Raw genomic sequence first — 11,709 nt, forward strand, 5'->3', positions numbered from 1 at the left:
CAGGTCGGCATGCCCGCGCATCGACGGTTGCCTGGGCGGGTGGAGGTGGTCAGCCTCCTCGCCGCCGCCGCTGCGCGTGGCCAACACGCGGTGCTCCATGGCTTGATGCGGACCCGGTACTCCAGGAGGTCGAGAACGCAGATGCAGGTCGTGGGCGGCGACGGACCAGGCAGGTGTGCCTTCTCCTCATCCGCCGGCATGGCCGAACACAACGCAGAATCAGAGCACAGGCCACTCACCGCCGCCGAGAACCCCGCCCTCATGCTCGGGCACCGCGCTCTCCGTCCTCGCGCGTGGATCGCTCTCCGGCGACGAGATTGGCACACTCTCGCGCGCGTCTCCCTCTCCGGCGACGAGATCGACGAACCGCTCACCTCAATGATTTCTCAGCCAAACCCTAGCGCGATTTGACGGGAATGGGGAATGGAAATGGGGAAAGAGAAGGAGGGTTGCGTCTCCCGACAAACAGCTTGGTGGGACCCAAGGAAAAGCGCGTGTCGGAAAAGAGTCGCGACGCGGGCGTGATCAACTCCATCCGACGGTCACGGAGCGAGTGCTGGACGTGACAAATAGCATCCGAGCACTTTTTAGCAGATGGGAAATACTTTTCACAAACTTGCTTGCACCATTTTGGGTTGTCCCCATAAAAACATGGGACGTCTGTCTTAGGCATGCGAGAATGATTTCTACCATCACTACGTGTGGAATAAGAGCTGTAACCACTATCATGGACCCTATTATCATTATGATTTCTATGATTATCTCTACCAGAATTTTCTCCTATCGCAAAATGCACAGGTGTATGGTGACGGACGCGCTTACCCTTGACCAGGGCATGATCTGGTGCTGGGGGAGCATCCAAGTCAGTACCCTGGATGTTGTTTCTCGAGTGGCGCCCATCGGGCCGAGGCGTTCGGTCATCTTCTGGCAGCCTCATCACGTCCAACGCTGCAACACACTTGTGCGTCGCGTCGAGGGATTGTTGGATGGTGGAGATGGAGGTTTCCACCTTGGGCATCCATGTGCCCAAGCCCTTGAGCGACTATGACATGGCCTTGATGGAATCCGCGACCAAGGGGCCCTGCGCTTTGAGGTATGCGAGATCCTTCTCCATGGCCGCGCCCGTCTGCTTGCCCTTCACACCGTTGCTCGGAACGAGAGCGAACCACCGCCTGTCCGCCGCGCTGCCGGTGGAGCACAGTTGCACCGCCTCACCGGGATTCTACACCCACGAAAGTTCCGTGAGAAACCGTGAGACTGCCGTGGTATCTTCTCCCGAATGGTGTACCGCCGCCACGTACGCCGCCATCGTGCCGATGGTGGTTGACACCTCTCCGCCGCCGAGAGACTCGATTGGCCGCCCGCCGCGCTCTGATCGAAGCCGACCCTTGACAATCTAGGCCCTAGAGGTGACGCCGGAGGAGATCTGGTGGGAATTTTGTGGAATTGGGGAAATTTTTGGTGGATCTACGAAACCCTAGCCGAGAATCGGTGGCTCTGATACCACATGTGACTTTCTAGATAGGGCAGTGCTAGAAATCCTCCGGAGGCTCCAAACTTTCCAGCCTCCTGCTTGCATGCGTGACACGTGTCCACTTTCACCTGAAATTTAGATTTTGCTTCGTCGCAGCAAAAAACCTCCCGCTTTTGCTTCATTGAAGCAAAAAACGGTTCGACTAAAGAGACTAAAAAGTAAGAGTGCTGCGACTCACTCGAGATATTGTTTCTTCGCAGCAAAAAAAGTCCCACTTTTGCTTCATTGAAGCAAAAAACGGTTCATGTAAATACAAAAAGAAAAAGACATGTCGGACGGAGCAGGCCGGAGACTCGCCGGAGATTCATCGGAGACCTCGTCGGTAGGGAATGCTGCGACCGACAACGGTGGTGCTGCAAGCCGGGGACGGTGATGCTACAAGCCGTGCGACGGCACTACCATCTGGTGGAGGCGGTGCTTCAAGGAGTGGGCATCGATGCTACGATTGTACAATATTGTTGCTTCAATTGTTCCCCTATTCTGTGACTTTAGTAGAAAAGTTTTGCTACAAGGTCTCCGGCGATGTTCTCCGACGAGGTCGTGTTTTTAGTACAAATGCTGCAATGCTATAATAGTATTGCTACAATTGTTCTGTCATAAAGCTACTTTAGTACAAATGTTTTGCTACGAGGTCTCCGGCAACAGTGCTCCGGCGAGTTCTCCGGTGAAGTACGGTGCTCCGGCGAGGTCTCCGGTGAAGTACGGTGCTCCGGCGAGGTCTCCGGTGAAGTACGGTGCTCCGGCGAAGTCTCCGGCGAGGTCCACAACAGAATGGTATTTGTGTTTTTTGTTTTATGTTGAACCGTTTTTTGCTTCAATGAAGCAAAAGCGGGACTTTTTTTGATAAAATGAAGCAAAAGTGGGATTTAAAGCAAAACTGCAGGGAAAACCCGATCTAACGATTCAGAATGATTGGATCCAACGGTGGGAAATCTGGAGGCTGGGAGGTTTGTAGCCTCCGGAGGATATAGAGCATTTTCCTTCTAGATAATCTCATTACAATAGATAAACGAATTCAGTGGTTCAATTTCTCAGCGTCACGCCAAGGGAATAGAATCTAGATGAACACCTGTGTTCATCGGAAGAGAAGGAGAGAGAGTTGCTGCATTCGGCAGCAGATGATTCAAGATGCCTCCTTCCACCCCGCACGCGCCGCCGTCTTGACCTCGTGAGCTGGTGCGGTACTGCGGTCGCACCTATTGGCTTGGTCACGTCTTGCGGGCCTGTAGGTGGGTCTCTCTGATGTCTTGCCTCTTCTTGGCCCGCCTGGTGGTGGCCAGCGCCGTCTTCAGGTAATGTGCCGGCGAAATCTATTCACCGCTCATAGCGGGCGCTATTTGGCGCTCCGCTCAGAGCGGGATGGTTTGGGCCGGCCAATTAGCGATGGCAGTGGTGTTCCTTCGTTTTTTCTTTCTTATTTTCGTCTGGTTTTTTCTCTAGTTCTTCTGGTTTTTTCTCTAGCTTCTGGTTTGTGGTCGGGTTTTCTGAACTGTTCATGATTTGAACTTTTTCGAATTTGAACTTTTGTATGATTGATTTTTTTAGATTTGAACTTTTTTTGAATTTGAAAAAAATTAAGTTTGAACATTTTATTGTTTTGAACATTTAAAAATATGAACATTTTTTGTGTTTGAACTATTTTCAGATTTGATCTTTTTTAAAATTTGAATACTTTTACATTTTGAACAATTTTTTATTTCTAACATTTTCATATTTGAACATTTTTGAAATTTGAACTTTTTCGAAATATGAAATTTTTTCGATTTGAAATTTGTTCATTTCTGAAAATCGTTCAATTTTAAATTATTTGGTTTACAATTTGAATTTGTTCAGTTTTGAATTAGTATAACTTTTTAAAACCGAAACAACGAAACAACAGTGCAATATATGAGACTAGCTACACAGTAAATGGGCCTAGCCCGACTAACGTTTCTTTAAGCGGAGCCATGGTCCCTCCCGCTTAAAGCGGGGAATAGGGCGTCCCGTGCCGGCGAAACCTATTCACCGCTCATAGCGGGCGCTATTTGGCGCTCCGCTCAGAGCGGGATGGTTTGGGCCGGCCAATTAGCGATGGCAGTGGTGTTCCTTCGTTTTTTCTTTCTTATTTTCGTCTGGTTTTTTCTCTAGTTCTTCTGGTTTTTCTCTAGCTTCTGGTTTGTGGTCGGGTTTTCTGAACTGTTCATGATTTGAACTTTTTCGAATTTGAACTTTTGTATGATTGATTTTTTTAGATTTGAACTTTTTTTGAATTTGAAAAAAATTAAGTTTGAACATTTTATTGTTTTGAACATTTAAAAATATGAACATTTTTTGTGTTTGAACTATTTTCAGATTTGATCTTTTTTAAAATTTGAATACTTTTACATTTTGAACAATTTTTTATTTCTAACATTTTCATATTTGAACATTTTTGAAATTTTAACTTTTTCGAAATATGAAATTTTTTCGATTTGAAATTTGTTCATTTCTGAAAATCGTTCAATTTTAAATTATTTGGTTTACAATTTGAATTTGTTCAGTTTTGAATTAGTATAACTTTTTAAAACCGAAACAACGAAACAACAGTGCAATATATGAGACTAGCTACACAGTAAATGGGCCTAGCCCGACTAACGTTTCTTTAAGCGGAGCCATGGTCCCTCCCGCTTAAAGCGGGGAATAGGGCGTCCCGAAGCCAGTGGTTGTCATGGCCGGATCGGCAGCCCATAACGTGCGGGCTGCGAGAATGGCTTACGACCTGTGGCCGGCCAGCGTGATCGTGTCGTGGCTGCCACAGTACCACGACTGCGGCCTCATGTTCCTCCTCCTCACCGTCGTCTCCGGCGCCACCTGCGTGCTAGCCTCCCCGGACGCCTTCCTCCGCCGCCCGCGACTCTGGATCGAGCTCATCTCCGAGTTCAGGGCGACGTGCACGCCCGTTCCGTCGTTCACGCTGCCGCTAGTGCTCGGGCGCGGCGGCGAGCGCACGGCGTTATCGCGGCGACCGGTGCAGCCTCGGAAGCCTACGGAACCCGATCCCGATAAACGAGCCGATCTACAAGGCGTGCGTGGACGAGTTCGTGCACGAGTTCAGCCGCGACGGGCTGCACGCCGGGTCCATCTCGCCGTCGTACGGCCTCGCCGAGAACTGCACGTTCGTGTCCACGGCGTGGCGGAGCACCAGCAAGCGCGCGGAAGAGCTCCCATCGTACAAGAAGCTCCTGCCGTCCGCGAGGCTTTCGTCTTCCATGGCGCACGAAGCGCCGGAGATCGAGATCGCCGTGGTGAACGAGGACGGCGTCGAGGGGGAGGTGTGGGTTTCATCACCGAGCAATGCGTCGGGATACCTCGGGCACCCGTCGGCGAGCCTCAAGGCGTTCTGCGCGAGGATGCCGGGGAGGTCCGGGTCATCATGCTTCGTGCGCACGGGCGACCGCGGCGTGATCACGGGGGCGGAGCGGTACACTGTACATTGTCGGCCGGAGCATCGACGTTGTGAACGTAGCACCGAAAGACGGCGGGGCGCGCCGAGTGCACGCGCACTACATCGAGACGGTGGCATTCGGCAGCGCGCCGGACCGCCTGAGAGGCGGATGCATCGCCGCTTTCACAGCGCCAGCGATAGCGTCACCCGAGCAAACAACGTGCGTCGTCGCGGAGCTGCAGAAGGGCGGCGGCCGGGGTGATAACAGGCGATCGCATGAGGCGAGCATTGTGGGAGGCCGAAGGTGTGAGGGTTGGGCGGCTGATGTTGGTCGAGACCGGCGCGGTGCCCAAGACCACATCGGGGAAGGTGCGTCGTGGGGCAGCAAGACAGAAGCTGATCGCCGGTAAGTTTCCGGTGGTTTTCGAGGCAGTGTATGACGACGGTAATGGCGAGGGGTCGGTGCGTGGGGTAGGCGAGGAGGAGAGCCAAATGGAGGAGAGGTGTGCGGCGAGCTGGGTGGCAGGGGAGGGTGGGGATCCAGCCATAGCCACAGCCTTTGGGAGTGCAAGTGGCCGTCTTCGCACGCGATCGTTTCTTTGATGGATCATCTAACGTTGTATATGATGCCCCCCATAGGGGGCCTCACAGCGATTAGCGATTGTGGGCCGTCGGATCTTGTCTGATGTGCATCTTGGCCGTTCGTTTTCTTACCGTGGGGTATAAAAAGAGACATCCCAGGGAAAGAAACCCTAGCCCATTTCCCCCAATCCCCACGCGAGCTTGGTCCTGGCCAATGGCGGCGCCGGAACCCAATCACCTCGCAGGCTTCGTCCTCCCCAATCCCCCTCCTTCCGCTCCACCAATCGCTCATGCTCTCCTCCCTCTTCGCGTCGGCAGCTCAGTGCTCTCTCCTACCACTCCATGGCACCGCGTCCCCATCCTTGTTCGTTGGTATGCGGGAGGCGGAGGGACGGAGGAGGCAGGCAGTGCTCGTCCCTTGGCAACCAGAGCTGGTTGCGGATGGAGGTGCAGCAGTGGGGCGGAGACCAGGAGCAGACCTCAAGAGTAGCGCATCCCACGACCATGCGCCGTGCCCTCGCCAATAGGAGTGGTTGTTGGCCGGCGGGAGAGCACAGCACGCTGCTCACCCCACTCTGCTTCTTCCTCATCTCCTTGCTCAACGGCAGGAAAACGAACAGCCACCAAACCCTACCGAGTGAGACGAGGTGAGCCAGGTTTCTCTGCCTCTCTTGCCTTTTCTCCTTGTGAATTTAGTTGTCTGGGTTCTTTGTTGTTGCTAGTGAGGGATATGGAAAAGGGAAAAACAAAGGGTCAGGGAGATGGAAGAGGATGCAAGAAAGAACTCAGATCTACTCCAATAGGGAAGATGAAAATTATTTCATGATTCTTGGTTTTCTTGACCTGTCATAGTTTGTTGGCGTGCGTTCTTGTCTTTCGCTATCAACTTAAATCAATTATTGTTCTCTAATTTTATTTAGGTGAATGTTTGCCGTTGGTAGTGCCTTCTCTCGTAGGTTTGGTCTATTTTATTTGTCTCACTAATCTGGATTTAGTGAAGTGTTCTAGGTACAAGAAACGATTAAGAAAGATGTAGAAGAGGATGAAGAGCAAGGGAGTGTAAGGCACACATTTTTTGTACCTAATGACACTGGCGATTTCTTCTACCTGATGACAGTGATGCTTTTGATATTTGTATTGAGCAGAAGTGAAGAGGTCCTTGCATTTAATAAATATTCAGGTTTCTTCATCTAAATTGCTTCTCTCACATGTGCTTCCTCAGTATTTATTATCCCTGTATCCACTTCATCTAAATTGCTTTTTGTGAGATCGCAACCAAATCTAATATGTGTTGGTGTTTGAGTAGGACCTTTTATCTCAACTCAGATATATGAATAAACGGCTATTTTCTGGGAGATTGTACATGCTATCTTAAATGTTATATTCCAATTTGTCTATTCTGAAGATTAGAATTTTTTACATCTGAATGTGTTCATTGTCTTGACCCACTTATGTTTTGCTTATATACCATGTCAGTCAAGGCCCATGGCTGAAACATCTGGATATTTATGTTAACGTGTTGCTTGATTTTAAATTTCAGATGCTCACATTATAGCTACAAGAGATGTAAAACACATTGGCCTTGACCTGGAGCTTCTAGAGGGTTCCTGGTAAAATGAACGGCACATCCATGATTTACTGGGAACCCTCTAGAAGTTGTGGATGTGTCGTTTAGGATGCCTTCGTTGCTCGTGGGAGTGTAATACGCTTCAGAGTCTTGATGAGGTAATAACACGACTCTAAACTTGTGTATGGATGCAGCATCATGAGCTTACTTCTCGAGCACAGCCATGGATTGCGCCTTCATCTGCGGCTCTGCGTTTGTGGCATGGCTCAACGCCCACTCCTCCACTAAAGAAGCAGGTAAGCAATGGTTACCTGTTATTTTTTGCAGCTTTGTTTTTAGCTTTTATTATCTTTTATTGAACAGTTAGGTGTATCAATATAGCCTCTCATTGGATAGTAAGGCATGTCAGCCTATTTGAGTTGACTAAGGATGGCACACCTAAGCATGTTTATTCTGTAGCTGTCTTTTTCGTTCATTCACATGTTATAACATCTCACTCAATGCAGTTTTGACATTTATTAATATTTTATCTGCTAATTCTTTTACGTAAACTTAGTGGTTTGCCCAGGTGTTATGGCTGAATGTAGTTCTTGTATTGAAGCTGATAAATCTCTATATATCATGTAATGTTATCGAATACTAATCTTATAAAACAAGGTTATTTTGAGAGACACTGTTATTTAATGCAAACAACAAAGCTAACAAGCTAGGAGGTAACCCATAAATTATGTGCTTAAAACAAGATAAACGTAACTTAGAGTATGGAGAGCATTATGCATTGTCTAGGACGTATAAAGGGAAGTGAATGGTGTGTATTTTAGTTTTTTTACACTGAATAGAGATTGGTACCCTAGGTTAAGTTTACGGGGACCAGGGCTGGATCCTGGATATATGGAAGGATCTGAGCCTGGGCAAATTGCGCTGATTATTAGGCAGGCATGTGAATTTCCTTAACTTGAAAGCTTCAATCCTACTGGCCAACCATATATGACAGTTTTGTTAGTAGTTTCTTTACCATTTCCATGGCATACATTTGTTACTTCTTTCCACTAAAAACATTTGCTTCTTTAAGTCTTTGGTGTTCTTTGTTAACTGATATTTTCCTTCAAAAAATAGTTATACTGATGTTCTTTCCACGTTGGTTTATCTACACATCTATGTTGTTCTTACATATGCATTATTCATAAAATAAAATGGACAATGGGAAAGCCTAGAATTGAAGGATTCCTCTATTGATAGTTCTGATGAATGTCTTAGTTTGTCTTAGCTAGAGGAAGTCGGACAATAACCTGAGAGGATCACCAATTGTTGTCCATCCTGGAAAGTGTAACCTCTGTAAATTTTGCATTATGGAAAATGCTTATGCTTTGCCTCGTGAACTTTGGCATAATTTTAAATACATAACGAGCATAATTCTTATCCTTCTCGATCGTTTGTTCCGCCGGTGAAGCAGAGCAGCTATTACTCTATATACTGTAAATTGGGCTAACCGCCTCATTGCCTCGTGAACTTTGGCATAATTTTAAATATATAACGAGCATAATTATTAACCTTTCCAATCGTTTGTTCAGCCGGTGAAACAGAGCAACTATTACTCTATACTTTAAATGGGGCTAGCAGCCTCAGTTGTAAGGGCATCTCTGCAAGCCCTATTTTACAACGCTGGATCTAGGCTAGAAGCAATCCATACAATTCATTTGGACTGGTTTCACAATCAGGCCAATAGAAAGTCTACTTCGCTACTTGCAAAGGAGAAAAACAAAGACCTTTCAAAGGATGCCGTTGGGCTAGACATATAACTGTATTGTGAGAATTAACATATAAGCTGTACAAAGAGAATTATTTCCTAACTATTGCCATGGTTGCGAATTTTCAGCTCTATTATTTTCCTTCATGTATTATTTTAATTTATTTTCTTTTGCTTTGACCCGTGGGAAGTACAACAATGCAATATTGTGTACACGGAGAAAGAGCATCCGTCCTTGATGGCAAAGCACTCCTGGTATGTGCTTTTTTTTTACTATTGTTCTGTTAATAATAGAACTCTAGATTTATCTCAATTTAAAATTATCCAGCCTAGCTAGGGCCTCAAGTAACAACCTTTAGATATAGGATTTTCAATTTTTTGTTTATTTGTTAGGATTAACAGGTCTATGTTTTATAGGAATAGGAACATGATTAGTTAAGGATAAAGAATCCTAGGAATTGTACGAGGCTGAATTTGTATTGCAGGTTGGATCTGAAAAAATAGTTCCTTTAAGAGGGTCATAATGGTTTCTGCATCCTTATTATGCTTCATGTCCTTCGTATGAAAAATATACGGTGCTTGCCTTGCATCATCATTTTTCTCAGAGGTACGACTACTTAGCATTTAGGTAGATAAGCGGGGTTGTACAATCGTTTGTTTAGCTTTAACCGAACCCGTATATTCTCGCTTTTGCAGTTTACGTATTCGCTATTCTTAATTAAGGTGTTTTGAATCAATAGAAATGGTGGACCCTATGTCCTTTGTCCTCCTTAATGCCAACCCCAGTGGTGTATTTTTTATGTCTAAGATTTCTATATGGTTATTTTAGTGTTCATAGGTAGGCTCACATGCCCCCTTTTTATTTCTACTTTACCCTTGGGATTATCTACTCACAGGTCCCCTCTTTATTTCTACTTTACCCTTGCCATTATCTACAAGGACTAAGAAGTGATGATTTCTTGCCTTATGACTAATGATATGTATCTAGGGTGCGGTTCAAGTGTCGAAAAGTTGAGGTGAGGTCTAAATTATTCATAACCTCTGTATTTATAGCTACTTGTTTATTATTCATGATCATTAAATTAAATTGGCCAACTTTTCTTTTATTAAATGTTAAGCAAGGTCCTAGAAATGCGATTTTGTAATCAGGCTGTGAAGAAACTGAAATGTGCTGCTTGATGTTCTTTTTGTTCTTTGATGCAATATATATGCTACTGCTGTTATGTCAAGTTAGCCACATCTAAGTGATGTATATGTCGGTGTTTCTATGAATCATATAATATGTAGGTAGTTTTCTTTAGTCTTATTTGTGCTTTGCACCTTTGTAAGTATATTGTACACTAAATGATTTTTTTCGTATTCAGATTTCTTATTCTGCACTACAGGTGAGTATAGACTAATTCTGCTTAAGTATAAACTTTTTAGAAAACTGATTCTTCTACTTTGGACACTATACTGCCTAATCGTCTAATCTGCATTGCAGGTACAAGGTTGAGTCGAGAGAATTTGATTCAATTATATTTGCGGACGTTTGATCTGTAGATATTTAGTTTTCTACCTCCGAAAACAGTCAATGAAGTGCGAGAGATGCTTTTGAGAATTAGACTCAACTACTGCTATATCATGTTAGGCTCTGTGTTGTCAGTTTGTCACTCTGTATTGTTGCAATCAATGTACTAAATGGCACCCTAAGTCTTGCGCACCTTTATGTTACATCAGAGGCAGCTGAGACCGACGATAACGAGGTCCGAGGAATACGTGACTGAGATTTAGGAAAAAGCCTAGGCAACCATGATGCTATTTTATCCTTTGTCCTTTGATAGTTAATTAATTATTGGTGACATACCATTTTGTGTAAGGATTGAACAATTCCCGATGATTCAGTATTTCAGATTTCTTGTCACCATCGAATTTATTTCTAGCTTTCTCTGAATTTAGTCTACGGTGTTTGCATTTATTGTTGAGATTACAAAACTATAGGTTGTTGGTGACTTCAAAAAAAGAAGAGTGTGGGTACTACAAGAGGATCTGATCCTGTATGGGCAATTAGTTTGGAGCGGACAGACAGTGAACTTGTCCTCACATTTGGAAAAACTATGAGGCGCCATCATTTACGTTGTATATGATGCCCCCCATAGGGGGCCTCACAGCGATTAGCGATTGTGGGCCGTCGGATCTTGTCTGATGTGCATCTTGGCCGTTCGTTTTCTTACCGTGGGGTATAAAAAGAGACATCCCAGGGAAAGAAACCCTAGCCCATTTCCCCCAATCCCCACGCGAGCTTGGTCCTGGCCAATGGCGGCGCCGGAACCCAATCACCTCGCAGGCTTCGTCCTCCCCAATCCCCCTCCTTCCGCTCCACCAATCGCTCATGCTCTCCTCCCTCTTCGCGTCGGCAGCTCAGTGCTCTCTCCTACCACTCCATGGCACCGCGTCCCCATCCTTGTTCGTTGGTATGCGGGAGGCGGAGGGACGGAGGAGGCAGGCGGTGCTCGTCCCTTGGCAACCGGAGCCGGTTGCGGATGGAGGTGCGGCGGTGGGGCGGAGACCGGGAGCGGACCTCAAGAGTAGCGCATCCCACGACCATGCGCCGTGCCCTCGCCAATAGGAGTGGTTGTTGGCCGGCGGGAGAGCACAGCACGCTGCTCACCCCACTCTGCTTCTTCCTCATCTCCTTGCTCAACGGCAGGAAAACGAACAGCCACCAAACCCTACCAGAGTGAGACGAGGTGAGCCAGGTTTCTCTGCCTCTCTTGCCTTTTCTCCTTGTGAATTTAGTTGTCTGGGTTCTTTGTTGTTGCTAGTGAGGGATATGGAAAAGGGAAAAACAAAGGGTCAGGGAGATGGAAGAGGATGCAAGAAAGAACTCAGATCTA

At 46.5% G+C, this 11,709-nt stretch overlaps 1 pseudogene; it reads left to right on the plus strand.

The window, feature by feature from the left end:
- The first annotated feature begins 875 nt into the window (after nucleotides 1-875).
- Nucleotides 876-5,540, plus strand: LOC124656459 (annotated as a pseudogene).
- The last annotated feature ends 6,169 nt before the right edge of the window (nucleotides 5,541-11,709 follow it).

This window comes from Lolium rigidum, chromosome 5 (genome assembly GCF_022539505.1).
Source record: "Lolium rigidum isolate FL_2022 chromosome 5, APGP_CSIRO_Lrig_0.1, whole genome shotgun sequence".
NCBI lineage: Eukaryota > Viridiplantae > Streptophyta > Magnoliopsida > Poales > Poaceae > Lolium > Lolium rigidum.